We start from the raw sequence: 15,067 nt of genomic DNA, 5'->3' as shown, positions 1-15,067 counted from the left end.
ACCTGAAGACATATGAGAGATATATGAGAGACATGGAGACATACGAGAGACCTGGAGACAGGGACATGGAGACATACGAGAGACATGGAGACAGAGACAGGGACATGGAGACATACGAGAGACATGGAGACAGGGACATGGAGACATACGAGAGACCTGGAGACATACGAGAGACCTAGAGACATACGAGAGACCTGGAGACAGGGACATGGAGACATACGAGAGACCTGGAGACAGGGACATTTACATTTACATTTACATTTAGTCATTTAGCTGACGCTTTTATCCAAAGCGACTTACAAGTTCTGTGCGACAAGACAGCAAGAAGGGTATAACTCTATCAGCTGAGTAACAATGTTCATCAAAGTGTTGCGTGTTACAGTGTAGGTTAGTTTATTAGGACAAGTGCATGACATTAAGGTTAGTCGGGTTAGATTTTTTTTTTTTTATCATTTCAGATAATGGTTGAAGAAGTGAGTCTTTAGTCGACGGCGAAAGATTGGACGGGATTCGGCTGTCCTAACTGGGATGGGTAGTTCATTCCACCATTGTGGGGCAAGGACTGAGAATAGGCGGCTTCTCTTTGATGACCCTCCGGGAGCTTGGATAGGAGTAGATCTGAGGCGGCCAGAAGATGCAGAGCGTAGGGGTCTTGAGGGTGTGTAGTTAGAGACCATTGACCGGAGGTAGGCGGGAGCGGTTCCCTTTGCCGCACGGTATGCTAGGTCGAGGGCCTTGAAGCGGATACGTGCAGCAATGGGGAGCCAGTGCAGGTCCCTAAGAAGTGGGGTGACATGGGCCGACTTCGGTAGGTTTGAGATCAGGCGGGCAGCTGCGTTTTGAATGAGTTGAAGAGGCTTGGTGGCAGTGGCCGGGAGGCCAGCTAGCAGTGCGTTGCAGTAGTCGAGGCGGGAGATGACTGTTGATTGGACGAGGAGTTGGGTGGCTTCTTTTGTCAGGAAGGGGCGTATCCTTCTGACGTTGCTCAGGAGGAATCTGCAGGTTCTGGTTGTCGCTGCGATGTGAGCAGAGAAGTTCAGCTGGTCGTCGAGGACAACACCAAGGTTCTTGGCGGTCGGCGACGCGGTCACAGCTGCATTCTCGACTGTGATGGAGAGGTCGGTCAGGGGGGAGGATTTGGCCGGCAGGTGGAGCAATTCTGTTTTGCTTAGGTTCAGTTTGAGGTGGTTGGTCGTCATCCAGGCGGAGATGTCGGACAGACAGGCCGAGATCCGCTCAGAGACGTGGATATCTGAGGGAGGGAAGGAGAGGAAGAGTTGAGTATCATCGGCATAACAATAATATGAGAAGCCATGAGACGTGATAATGTTACCCAGTGATTTAGTGTAGAGGGAGAAGAGAAGGGGTCCTAGGACCGAGCCCTGGGGGACACCCGTCCGGAGGGGGCGGGTGGCCGACAGAGTCCCTCTCCATGACACTTGGTAGGAGCGGTCATTGAGGTATGATGTCAGCCATGTCAGCGCAGATCCAGCCACTCCCATTCCTGCGAGGGCCGCAAGGAGGATCTGATGGTTGACTGTGTCGAAGGCTGCAGATAGATCTAGGAGAATCAGGACAGAGGAGAGGCCTTTCGCTTTTGCTAAGTGAAGTGCCTCTGTGACCGCAATGAGGGCCGTTTCTGTGGAGTGGCCAGTCCGGAAGCCAGACTGATTGGGGTCTAGGAGGTCATTCTGTAAGAGATAAGCAGTAAGTTGGTTGGATACAGCACGTTCAAGTGTTTTAGAAAGGAAGGAGAGAAGAGAGACAGGACGATAGTTGGCTATGACGGTGGGGTTCAGGGTTGGTTTTTTTATGAGGGGCGTGACTCTGGCTTGTTTTAGGGAGGTGGGGACCACCCCCGAGTTGAGTGAGGAGTTGATGGTTGCAGTTAGGAATGGGAGGATGTCCGGTGCTATGGTCTGGAGGAGTGGGGAGGGTAGCTGGTCCAGCTGGCATGTAGTCGGACGGTTCGACGTTACCAGTGTCAGGGTCTCGGCTTCTGTAATGGGAGAGAAAAATGACAGAGTGAAGGATGAGGTTCTCGATTCAGTGTTTGGAATGGGTGGGGGTTGGGAGAAGGAGCTGCGGATGTTCTCCACTTTTTCCTCAAAGAAGATCGCAAAGTCTTCGGCAGAAAAAGATGAGGGAGGAGGAGGTGGGGGGGGGAGTGAGGAGGGAGGACATGGTAGCATGCAGTTTGCGAAGATTCTTGGCAGAGGCCTCGATCCTATGGTGAAAGAAAGAAGCTTTGGCATTAGTAATGGTTTTGGAGAATGTTAACAAGAGGTTGTGATATGTGTCGATGTCAGCAGTGAGGCGTGACTTTCTATACTTCCTCTCAGCCGCTCTCAGGACCTGTCTTTGTTCTCTCACTGCATCCGTCAGCCATGGACTGGGTGGGGAACGGCGGGCAGGTTTCTCAACGAGGGGACAGAGCTTGTCGAAGGAGGTTGCAAGGGCTGAGAGGAGGGTGGAGGTTGCCATCTCTGTGGGGAGAGCAGAGAAGGTGTCACTCAAAGGTAGAGCGGATATTATGTCAGAGGAGAGGGTGGAGGGGGATAGGGAGGGCAGGTTGCGTCTGAGTGAGACGGTTTGAGTTGGGGTGAAGACTTTTCGGTTAAGCATGAGAGTTAGTGAGAAGGATATGAAGGAATGGTCAGATACATGTAGGGGAGTTACCGTGGTGTTAATGATGCTGGAGTTACGGGAAAATATGAGATCCAAGGAGTTGCCTGCTTTGTGGGTGGGAGGCATGGCAGTGGGAGTCAGGTCAAATTGTTGTAGGAGAGAGACCACTGGGACCGACTGAGATGAGTCAGGCAGGTTGAAGTCGCCCAATAGAAGGAGCGGGGTACCATCTTCCGGTAAGGAGCTTAGAAGCATGTCCAGCTCATCTGTGAAGTGATCGAGGGGACCTGGAGGGCGATAGAGTGTAACAATGGTGAGATTGAAAGGATTAGAGACAGATACTGCATGATATTCGAGGGAGGAGAGTGACAGTTCTGGGAGTTGCGTTAGGTTTGTAGCCCATGAAGGAGATGTCATGAGGCCAGTGCCTCCACCCCGTCTGGAGGGTTGAGGAGACATGGAGACATACGAGAGACCTGGAGACAGGGACATGGAGACATACGAGAGACATGGAGACAGAGACAGGGACATGGAGACATACGAGAGACATGGAAACAGGGACATGGAGACATACGAGAGACCTGGAGACAGGGACATGGAGACATACGAGAGACATGGAGACAGAGACAGGGACATGGAGACATACGAGAGACCTGGAGACAGGGACATGGATACATACGAGAGACCTGGAGACAGGGACATGGAGACATACGAGAGACCTGGAGACATACAAGAGACCTGGAGACAGGGACATGGAGACATACGAGAGACCTGGTGACAGGGACATGGAGACATACGAGAGACCTGGAGACATACGAGGGACATGGAGACATACGAGAGACCTGGAGACAGGGACATGAAGACATACGAGAGACCTGGAGACATACGAGAGACCTGGAGACATACGAGAGACATGGAGACATACGAGAGACCTGGAGACAGGGACATGGAGACATACGAGAGACCTGGAGACATACGAGAGACCTGGAGACATACGAGAGACATGGAGACATACGAGAGACCTGAGACCTGGAGACATATGAGAGACCTGGAGACATACGAGAGACCTGGAGACATACGAGAGACCTGGATACAGGGACATGGAGACATACGAGAGACCTGGCAGACAGTGACATGGAGACAAGTGTAGTGTAGTGATAATGTGGTGTTGTGTAGTGTGGTGATAATGTGGTGTAGTGTGGTGATAATGTGGTGTAGTGATAATGTGGTGTAGTGTGGTGATAATGTGGTGTGGTGTAGTGTAGTGTGGTGATAATGTGGTGTGGTGTACTGTGGTGTAGTGTGGTGTGGTGTAGTGTGGTATAGTGTGGTGATAATGTGGTATAGTCTGGTGATAATGTGGTGTGGTGTAGTGATAATGTGGTGTGGTGTAGTGATAATGTGGTGTGGTGTAGTGATAATGTGGTGAGGTAATGTGGTGTGGTGTAGTGTAGTGTAGTGATAATGTGGTGTGGTGTGGTGATAATGTGTGTGGTGTAGTGTAGTGATAATGTGGTGTGATGTAGTGATAATGTGTGTGGTGTAGTGTAGTGATAATGTGGTGTGGTGTAGTGATAATGTGTGTGGTGTAGTCTAGTGATAATGTGGTGTAGTGTAGTGATAATGTGGTGTGGTGTGGTGATAATGTGGTGTGGTGTGGTGATAATGTGGTGTGGTGTAGTGATAATGTGGTGTAGTGTGGTGATAATGTGGTGTGGTGATAATGTGGTGTGGTGTGGTGATAATGTGGTGTGGTGATAATGTGTGTGGTGTGGTGTACTGTGGTGATAATGTGGTGTGGTGTAGTGTAGTGATAATGTGGTGTGGTGTAGTGTAGTGATAATGTGGTGTGGTGTAGTGTAGTGATAATGTGGTGTAGTGTAGTGTGGTGATAATGTGGTGTGGTGTAGTGTGGTGATAATGTGGTGTGGTGTAGTGATACTGTGGTGTGGTGTAGTGTAGTGATAATGTGGTGTGGTGTGGTGTAGTGATACTGTGGTGTGGTGTAGTGTAGTGATAATGTGGTGTGGTGTAGTGTGGTGATAATGTGGTGTAGTGTGGTGATAATGTGGTGTGGTGATAATGTGGTGTGGTGTAGTGTGGTGATAATGTGGTGTGGTGTGGTGTAGTGATACTGTGGTGTGGTGTAGTGTAGTGATAATGTGGTGTGGTGTAGTGTGGTGATAATGTGGTGTAGTGTAGTGATAATGTGGTGTGGTGTAGTGTAGCGTAGTGTGGTGTGTTCAAGTTCAAGTTTAGTTTTATTTGTCACATATAAGGTACCTGTACATTACAGTGAAATGATTGGTTCTGTATGAGCCTCCTGAGACTGTGCTTCATACAGTAGAAAAAGTTAAAAGAATAAAGGCAGAACACTATACAAAATATACAATATACAAACTAAAGTACAACATGAAGTACAAAATGCAAACTTTTAAAATGCAAAAAACTAGGTAGGGAGGTAGGGGTGTGGTGTGGTATGATATAGTGTGGTATGGTATGGTGTGATGTGGTATGGTACTATGGTGTGGTGTGGTATGGTGTGGTATGGTATGGTGTGATGTGGTATGGTACTATGGTGTGGTGTGGTATGGTGTGGTGTGGTATGGTGTGGTATGGTGTGGTGTGGTGTGGTATGGTGTGGTATGGGTATGGTATGGTGTGGTGTGATGTGGTATAGTGTGGTATGGTGTAGTATGGTATGGTGTGATGTGGTATGGTACTATGGTGTGGTGTGGTATGGTGTGGTGTGGTGTGGTGTGATATGGTATGGTGTGGTGTGGTATGATATGGTGTGGTGTGGTGTGGTGTAGTATGGTGTAGTATGGTATGGTATGGTGTGGTGTGGGTATGGTATGGTGTGGTGTGATATGGTGTGGTGTGGTGTGGTATGGTGTGGTGTGGTATGGTGTGGTATGGTGTGGTGTGGTATGGGTATGGTATGGTGTGGTGTGATGTGGTATAGTGTGGTATGGTGTAGTATGGTATGGTGTGATGTGGTATGGTACTATGGTGTGGTGTGGTATGGTGTGGTGTGGTGTGATATGGTGTGGTGTAGTATGGTGTAGTGTGATATGGTGTGGTGTGGGTATGGTATGGTGTGGTGTGATATGGTGTGGTGTGGTGTGGTGTGATATGGTATGGTGTGATATGGTATGGTGTGATATGGTATGGTGTGATATGATATGGTATGGTGTGATATGGTATGGTGTGATATGGTGTGGTATGGTATGGTATGGTGTGGTATGGTAGGGTATGGTGTGGTGTGGTATGGTGTGGTGTGATATGGTGTGGTGTGGTATGGTGTGGTGTGGTATAGTATGGTATGGTATGGTATGGTGTGGTATGGTAGGGTATGGTGTGGTATGGTGTGGTGTGGTGTGGTGTGGTATGGTATGGTGTGGTGTGGTATGGTATGGTGTGGTGTGGTATGGTGTGGTGTGATATGGTGTGGTGTGGTGTGGTATGGTGTGGTGTGGTGTGGTATAGTATGGTATGGTATGGTATGGTGTGGTATGGTATGGTATGGTGTGGTATGGTAGGGTATGGTGTGGTGTGGTCTGATATGGTGTGGTGTGGTGTAGTGTGGTATGGTGTGGTGTGGTGTGGTATGGTGTGTAGTGTGGTATGGTGTGGTATAGTGTGGTATGGTGTGGTATGGTATGATATGGTATGGTATAGTGTGGTATGTGTGTAGTGTGGTGTGGTGTGGTATGGTGTGGTATGGTGTGGTGTAGTGTAGTGTGGTATGGTGTGGTATGGTGTGGTGTAGTGTGGTATGGTGTGGTGTGGTATAGTGTGGTGTGGTATGGTATGGTGTGATATGGTATGGTATAGTGTGGTATGGTATGGTTTGGTGTGATATGGTATGGTGTGGTATAGTGTGGTATGGTATGGTATAGTGTGGTGTGGTATGGTATGGTGTGATATGGTATGGTATAGTGTGGTATGGTATGGTTTGGTGTGATATGGTATGGTGTGGTATAGTGTGGTATGGTATGGTATGATGTGGTATGGTATGGTATGGTGTGGTTTAGTGTGGTATAGTATGGTATGATGTGGTATGGTGTGGTTTAGTGTGGTATGGTATGGTATGGTATGATGTGGTATGGTATGGTATGGTGTGGTTTAGTGTGGTATGGTATGGTATTGTGTGGTATGGTATTGTGTGGTATGGTGTGGTATAGTGTGGTATGGTATGGTGTGATATGGTATGGTGTGATATGGTATGGTATGGTGTGATATGGTGTGGTATGGTGTGGTGTGCTATGGTGTGGTGTGATATGGTGTGGTATGGTGTGGTTTAGTGTGATGTGGTGTGGTGTGGTATGGTATGGTTAGGTATGGTGTGATATGGTGTGGTATGGTGTGATATGGTGTGGTATGGTGTGGTATGGTGTGATATGGTGTGGTATGGTATGGTGTGATGTGGTGTGATATGGTGTGATATGGTATGGTGTGATATGGTGTGATATGGTATGGTGTGATATGGTGTGGTGTGGTGTGATATGGTGTGGTATGGTATGGTGTGATATGGTGTGGTATTGTGTGGTGTGGTATGGTGTGGTATGGTGTGATATGGTGTGGTATGGTGTGATATGGTGTGGTCGTATGGTGTGATATGGTGTGGTATGGTACAAGATACAAGATACAAGAGTTGTATTTGTCACGGCATACAGGTATACAGTGAAATGCGGGGGTGGTATGGTGTGATATGGTGTGGTATGGTATGGTGTGATATGGTATGGTGTGGTATGGTGTGATATGGTGTGGTATGGTGTAATATCATGGTATGGTGTGATATGGTATAGTGTGGTATGGTATGGTGTGATATGGTGTGGTATGATGTGATATGGTGTGGTATGGTGTAATATCATGGTATGGTGTGATATGGTATAGTGTGGTATGGTATGGTGTGATATGGTGTGGTATGGTGTGGTTCTCCACCTCTGCTCCACCGGCATTACATGGAGAGAAAAAACTGAATGAATCTGGATGCACAGGATGCTTTTCAGGGAAGGAAACCCCATCAGGGAACAGTGACAATGAACTCCTTAGTATGACCAGCAGTCTGCTGTTGTCGTGGATACAGAGAGAGAGAGAGAGAGAGAGAGAGAGAGAGAGAGAGAGAGAGAGAGAACAGAGACAGACTTACTGACTGACTGCATACACAGATAGATAGGGAGACAGAACGGAGACTGACTGACTGACTGACTGACTACCTGACTGACGGCGGTAGCAGCGCCGCAGCTAATGTCATCTCAGTTTAATCAGCACGCGGGATCATGGGGTTCATGCAAAATCATTTGCATATCATTAAACAGAGAGCGGCTATTTGCTGTGGGCAGCCAGGATGGGATTGGATGAAGGAAGGGAGAAAAAAAAGGCAACTGGAGGGAACTGGTTATTAAACAGCAATGTTTTATAGGCTGCCAGCCCATTCATTTAATTTGGGCGTAATTAAAATGTGTCAGACTCAATCAATCATTCCTACAGGGATACTATCAATGTTTCACTCTTGGGGGGGGGGGGGGACGACGACGACGACGACGACTAATCAAGAGGATATGCAGAGTACTATTCTCTCCAATAACACTCTGAGTGCTCCGGTCCTGGTGGGGACTTGACCCGCTCACTCTTGTTTTCGCTCATGATTTGAAAGAGATCATCCTCTTGATTTCAGCGACCGATGTATCAAGACACGTCAGAACGACAGGTGCCGAGACTCTTCTGTGTTAGTCAATAAGGAGATAGCTCACTCTGTCTTTTGACCTTCGCTGTAAGCTGTCTGTCAGTGTGTGTGTGTGTGTGTGTGTACGTGTGCGTTTGTGCATGTGTTCTCTTTTGCATAAGTGATGTAATTAGGCCGCCCTTTCACATGCAGATCAGTTTGACAACATGACAATCACTCTAACACACACACACACGCACACACACACACACGCGCACACACGCTTACTGCCGTGACCAAAGCCCATATCATGGTGAGTCCGTTGTCTGTGGGCAGAGAGTGTAAAGATTAACATAATCCAGCTAATAAGTGTGAGTAATATTCACACAGACCGCGTGGCAGAGACCAGTGCTGCTGATGTGTGTTTGTATCTCATTAGGGATGTAAAGCGGTGTGCGGCAGGCCGCGTGCCGGACAGATGGGGGGGGGGGGGGGGGGGGGGGGTCAGGGTGTCGAGCACCGAGCCAGGGTGTCGAGGACTGGATATCTATAGAAAGAATATATATTTCTGTATACACACAGAGAGGCACATCAGATTCAGATTTTTTATTTGCCACATGGAAGCAATACAATCATAGCGTTTTGTATTGCCAGGGCGTCGAGGGCGTCGAGCTCAGGACTGGATATCTATAGAAAAAGAATATATATTTTTCTGTTCATACCGAGTGCTGAAATACTGGTAGTGGAGGAAGTCCGTTTTTCACCGCAGAACATAGGATTTATAAATAAGGCTCGCAGGCTGGCTGCTTACATGATTGATTAGGACGGCGTGACGACCATTAAAAAGACATTTAAATGATGGATAGGGACCACATCTCCAAATAAAAACCACTTTATACCTGATGAAGTGCTGAACAAACTCTCCTTCAAAGACATTTACCGATTACTCCCAGTGTGTGTGTGTGTGTGTGTGTGTGTGTGTGTGTGTGTGCGTGTGTGTGTGTGTGTGTGTGTGTGTGTGCATGCGTGCGTGTGTGTGTATGGGCTATAGTAGCTCCACATATCCAGAGCAGAGCAGATAGCAAAGCGAGGACACAATCGGTCACCATCTGATGATGTGCACTGACATGGCGGAAACAAAAAATTAGAAATCCATTATGCAGATGAAAAGAAGCAGCAGATTCATTCCGACAGCGGTGTAACTTATCTGCATACACACGCGTAAACACAAGACAGACGCACACTTGACACAAAAATATGCTTGCACACACACACACACACACACACATACTGATTGAAATGCATCTGATAGTACAGACAGTGATGCCTGGATTCAAGTGTTATCCAGTGAAGCAGAGGTGTGTGTGTGTGTGTGTGTGTGTGTGTGTGTGTGTGTGTGTGTGCGTGTTTCATGTATGCAGGTCTGTGTCTTTAAGGCGGAGCTCCATGGAAGGCAGTACGCTTTGGGATTCATGCATAAACATGAGCTGGCCTTTCAGCTCTCTCCTCACAGAACCAATCTAAATCTAAATGAGCCCGACTACACCAGCAGGCAATGACATTACCCCCCCCTCCCCTACCCCCCTTCTATTCCTCCCGCCCATCCCCCCACTGTACCCCACTCCCCCCAGCATCACATATACACCAGCAGGCAATAATTTCACGCCATCCCTCAAGCCTCCCTCCCTCCTCCTTCCCCTCCCCCCTGTACCCCCTTTGCTGCAACCCCACCAGCTGCAGAGTCGTCATTTGATTAAGAGGGGGAGGAGGGAGGAGGGAGGAGGGGGAGGGTGGAGGAGACACAGTAGGGACTCACTTTATCAGGATGACTTCCTAAGATGGCTATCATCAGAGCTCTGCCTTTACTTTGCTATTGTGCCGAGCACATATCTGTCTGACCATTCTCTACCCCCCCCGATCAACACACCCAACTGCCCCCATCTCCACACCAACTGCCACACATGATTTGCATTTGTTCTGTTGTTCTGCGTCTGTTCTGCGTCGGTTCTGCGTGCCGGTTGACTGGATGCCTTGCTGCTGGTGAAGGAGGCGCAGGGAAGGCGACTTCTCGTGGAAATGGACACCGGAAGGGTTTTGCACAAAACATGACGAATAATAAACCAAACAATAGTGTTTCACCAAAGCCACTATCTGGACTAATGTAGCGTATGAAGCTGTATCACTGTTCTCGATGTGCTGTAGTTTGAAATGTAGCGTATGAAGCTGTATCTGTTTTCAATGTGCTGTAGTTTGAAATGTAGCGTATGAAAACGTATCTCAATGTGCTGTAGTTTGAAATGTAGTGTATGAAGCTGTATCCGCCCTCAATGTGCTGTAGTTTGAAATGTAGCGTATGAAAACGTATCTCAATGTGCTGTAGTTTGAAATGTAGCGTATGAAAACATATCTCAATGTGCTGTAGTTTGAAATGTAGCATATGAAAACGTATCTCAATGTGCTGTAGTTTGAAATGTAGCGTATATGAAAACGTATCTCAATAGTTTGAAATGTAGCGTATGAAGACGTCTCTCAATGTAGCGTATGAAAACGTATCTCAATGTGCTGTAGTTTGAAATGTAGCGTATGAAGACGTATCTCAATGTGCTGTAGTTTGAAATGTAGCGTATGAAAACGTATCTCAATGTGCTGTAGTTTGAAATGTAGCGTATGAAGACGTATCTCAATGTGCTGTAGTTTGAAATGTAGCGTATGAAAACGTATCTCAATGTGCTGTAGTTTGAAATGTAGCGTATGAAAACGTATCTCAATGTGCTGTAGTTTGAAATGTAGCGTATGAAAACGTATCTCAATGTGCTGTAGTTTGAAATGTAGCGTATGAAAACGTATCTCAATGTGCTGTAGTTTGAAATGTAGCGTATATGAAAACGTATCTCAATAGTTTGAAATGTAGCGTATGAAGACATCTCTCAATGTAGCGTATGAAAACGTATCTCAATGTGCTGTAGTTTGAAATGTAGCGTATGAAGACGTATCTCAATGTGCTGTAGTTTAAAATGTAGCGTATGAAAACATATCTCAATGTGCTGTAGTTTGAAATGTAGCGAATGAAAACGTATCTCAATGTGCTGTAGTTTGAAATGTAGCGAATGAAAACGTATCTCAATGTGCTGTAGTTTGAAATGTAGCGTATGAAAACGTATCTCAATGTGCTGTAGTTTGAAATGTAGCGAATGAAAATGTATCTCAATGTGCTGTAGTTTGAAATGTAGCGTATGAAGACGTATCTCAATGTGCTGTAGTTTGCAGTTTCTGTCCCTCCTCCTCCTCAGGCTCAGAGCCGTAAAGCACATTATCATCATCAGCAAGCAGCATGTAATTCATCCCAGGTCGTTAATATTCATCATATCATTTAGTCACAAAGGAAACTCATCTGGCTGAATGTCACACATGTAATTAATGAAGTGACCCTGGAGGTCACGGCTCCATTCACCAAACCTCACACACACTGCTGCACAATACACACACACACACACACACACCCACCCACCTGGTATATGAAGCAGATATATAATAATATATAATATGCTTTACACCCTTGCATGCCGCAACGCTCACAAAATGGCTTCTCTCCGCCTAGGAACCAAAGAGATGAGACCAGAGCTGCACCAAAGCGGACTTTATTTAGCTCAGTGGAATCTGGGAGGGGATGAGAGGAGACACGTACAGAGCTGGGGGGTATAGACACTAAACCACCGGAGCAGGACATTAGGACAGGTGCACATCACATGTATCTTTTTGGTCATCACTATGGCAACAACATCTCCAGAACATTTAAAAAGAAAAGAAAAAACAATAAAAGAAAAAAACAATAGTTTTACCTACAGTTAGGAGTCCCTTCACCAAAGAGGAACCACTATGTACATCTTACAGTCACTAAGACCAATAGAGAGAAAAAAAAAAAAAAAAAAAATAACCAGTATACAAAACAAACTGCCTCGTGGTATTTGGAATGCACATTCCTGTACAGAAGAAAGATCATTGGTATTGTAGTAAACATTGGTTAGTTTTTAAGAGCAAAAAACAAGACGAAGGTAAGTCAGTCGATGGACATCCTTTGGAAGGTTGGCTGACGTGTCAAGTCTATCGATCTATAAGTGAAGCAAGGCTGTCCCAGTCTGGACAATCTATTAGTGAAGCAAGGCTGTCCCAGTCTGGACCAACAAGACTAAGAGACGTTGCAACACAAGACCGAGACCAACATCATACCAAAGAAGGGTTACTTAGGGGCTAAACTCCTTCAAAATGGCTACGCAGTATAATAGGCGTTTAGTTCTTATGCCCTCAAGCAGGTTTCTTCTGAAAAACAAACCCCATTCCATCTTAACACGTGAGAATGTACAGTATCTGGTATTATGAAAAGTGTGTACAGTATCTGGTATTATGAAAAGTGTGTACATTATCTGGTATTATGAAAAGTGTTTTCCTAACCATTCATTTGTCTTTTTACACAAAGGGGCAAAAATCAATATGATACTGAGAAGAGAAAATACATATTTGATGGAATTGAGCCAAATATCAATGTTTTCACCAGAATAACAGAAGAGCAGGTTATCAACAGCGTCACAGGTTTCATTACAGTTTGTCGTCATTAAAGCCTATTATTAAAGCGACCGCATGCATCTCTCTAAAGTAGAAACTACAGTAGAAAACTACAGTAGAAACTACAGGACATTAGCAGCAAACTGGACGTCCTCAAGGAGTTCAACACTATGGTAAAAAAAAAACTAAATAAAACAGTGACATTTCTCAAGAGAAGTAAAACTTTTTAACCGCTATATTACAGACTGCCATGGCTCTAGTTTGGGGGTTTTGGTTAGTCTCCAGTGTGCTTATTGAGAGGCAGAAAACAGTAGCTTAGATATAGGGACTCCTTCCTTCTTTAAAAACAGCATCATACTACATCAAACTACATCGTCAAGTAAACAGTAGCGCTTTTATTTTTTTTATTTTCTTGTAGGTCATATGGTTAAAGTATTATCACGTCTTTGGATCTTTGACTTAAAGCATTAATTATTGTTTAGCTATTATTGTTATATTATCATTATTACAGTTAGAATAAGGACTAGTTGCAAATGAAAAGAGAGGGAGAGAGAGGAAGAAAGACAGAGAGGAAAGGAGGGAGAGAGAGAGGGGAAATGAGGGATATAGGGAGAATAACTTAAATGAAGAGAGGGGGAGAGAGGGAGAAAGAAATAGAGGAAAGGAGGGAGAGAGAGGTAAAAGGAGAGATAGAGGGAGAATAACTTAAATGAAGAGAGGGAGAGCGAGGAAGAAATAAGAGAGGAAAGGAGGGATAGATGGAGAATAACTTAAATGAAGAGATGGAGAGAGAGAGGAAGAAAGAAAGAAAGAGGAAAGTAGGGAGAGAGAGGGGAAAGGAGAGAGAGGGAGGAAAGGAGGGAGAGAGGAAAGGAGGGAGAGAGAGAGATAGAGAGGGGAAAGGGGGAGAGAGGGAGAATAACTTAAATGTACAAAAATAACATCAACAACATCCAAGGTTTTGTTTTTTCCTCCTCCGCTCTGAGCAGCCGCTCTCCATCTGTGGGTAGAAACGGGAGCCTTGTCCCAAACATCCAATGAAGTCTCGAGTCAACCATACAAAAGCTAAATACTGTACATTTACCCCTCACACTATTAAACACTTCAGTCTCAATAAGGTTCATGTAACAATCTATTACTCAGAGGTGAAACGCTCAGATCTCTCGAAACACAGACGTGTTTCTTTACATCATTTTTTAATCTTTTTTCTTTTTAATACTTAGTCCCAAGGTTAAACCATGCCTCTCCCGTTTTAAAAACGGGAGAAAACTATAGCATTACGACCACTTTTGAAAACGGAGCCAAGTTGAGCTGTTTAACCTGAGTATAGAGAGCTTTACACTAAGATCACATAACATCAGTAAACCATTGGTATATTCAAACAGGGTGGGAAGGCAGTAGTCGCCTCACCTAAACATATCAAAGCTGTCATAATCTTCTCGTGAATCATGACACTATTATATCGAAGCAAGACAGGTTTATCTCAATCCATAAGATTTATATTAAGAAACTATTACTAAACACACACACAATGTAAGTTTTGAGTTTGGTTAAAGTTCTCATATACAGTATAATGGTTGAGTGCTATAAAAATAGTTTGTCCCCCTTGAGGGCAAACCTTGCCTTCGCCTTCTGTGCTATTTGGGTTGTTATCTCCACGTAAAGGAACATACAAGGTGTTGTTATCTCCACGTAAAGGAACATACAAGGTGTTATCTCCACGTAAAGGAACATACAAGGTGTCATCACCACGTAAAGGAACATACAAGGTGTACAATAGAAGACTCATCATTGGTTTTGCGAGGGTGGAGCTGCGTCTCAGCGACTCAGGTCTCGTCACCGTACAGACCTCAGGTCTCGTCACCGTACAGACCTCAGGTCTCGTCACCGTACAGACCTCAGGTCTCGTCACCGTACAGACCTCAGGTCTCGTCACCGTACAGACGTCAGCTCAGCAGTTCTTTTGTTTGTTATTGAATTTCAACATGTTGAAATTAAATCCACGGACATGTAAAATTTTGGTTACGAGCTTTGGAATCTGAGTCAGTCTTTACAAAAGCTCTTTGTGTGAATACATCAGTCCATTTCAACATCAGTCCATTTCAACAATAGTTTTTTTTCTTTTTTCATTCTTTTTCTTCTTCCGTTAACCGTTTTGTTTGTTTTGTTTTTTTCTTCAAGTTTGTCTTTTGGAGTTCTCTATTTACA

This window comes from Notolepis coatsorum, assembly GCF_963971535.1.
Source record: "Notolepis coatsorum genome assembly, chromosome: 18".
Taxonomy (NCBI): domain Eukaryota; kingdom Metazoa; phylum Chordata; class Actinopteri; order Aulopiformes; family Paralepididae; genus Notolepis; species Notolepis coatsorum.
The sequence above is the reverse complement of the archived record's forward strand: the minus strand, read 5'-3'. Positions refer to the sequence as shown.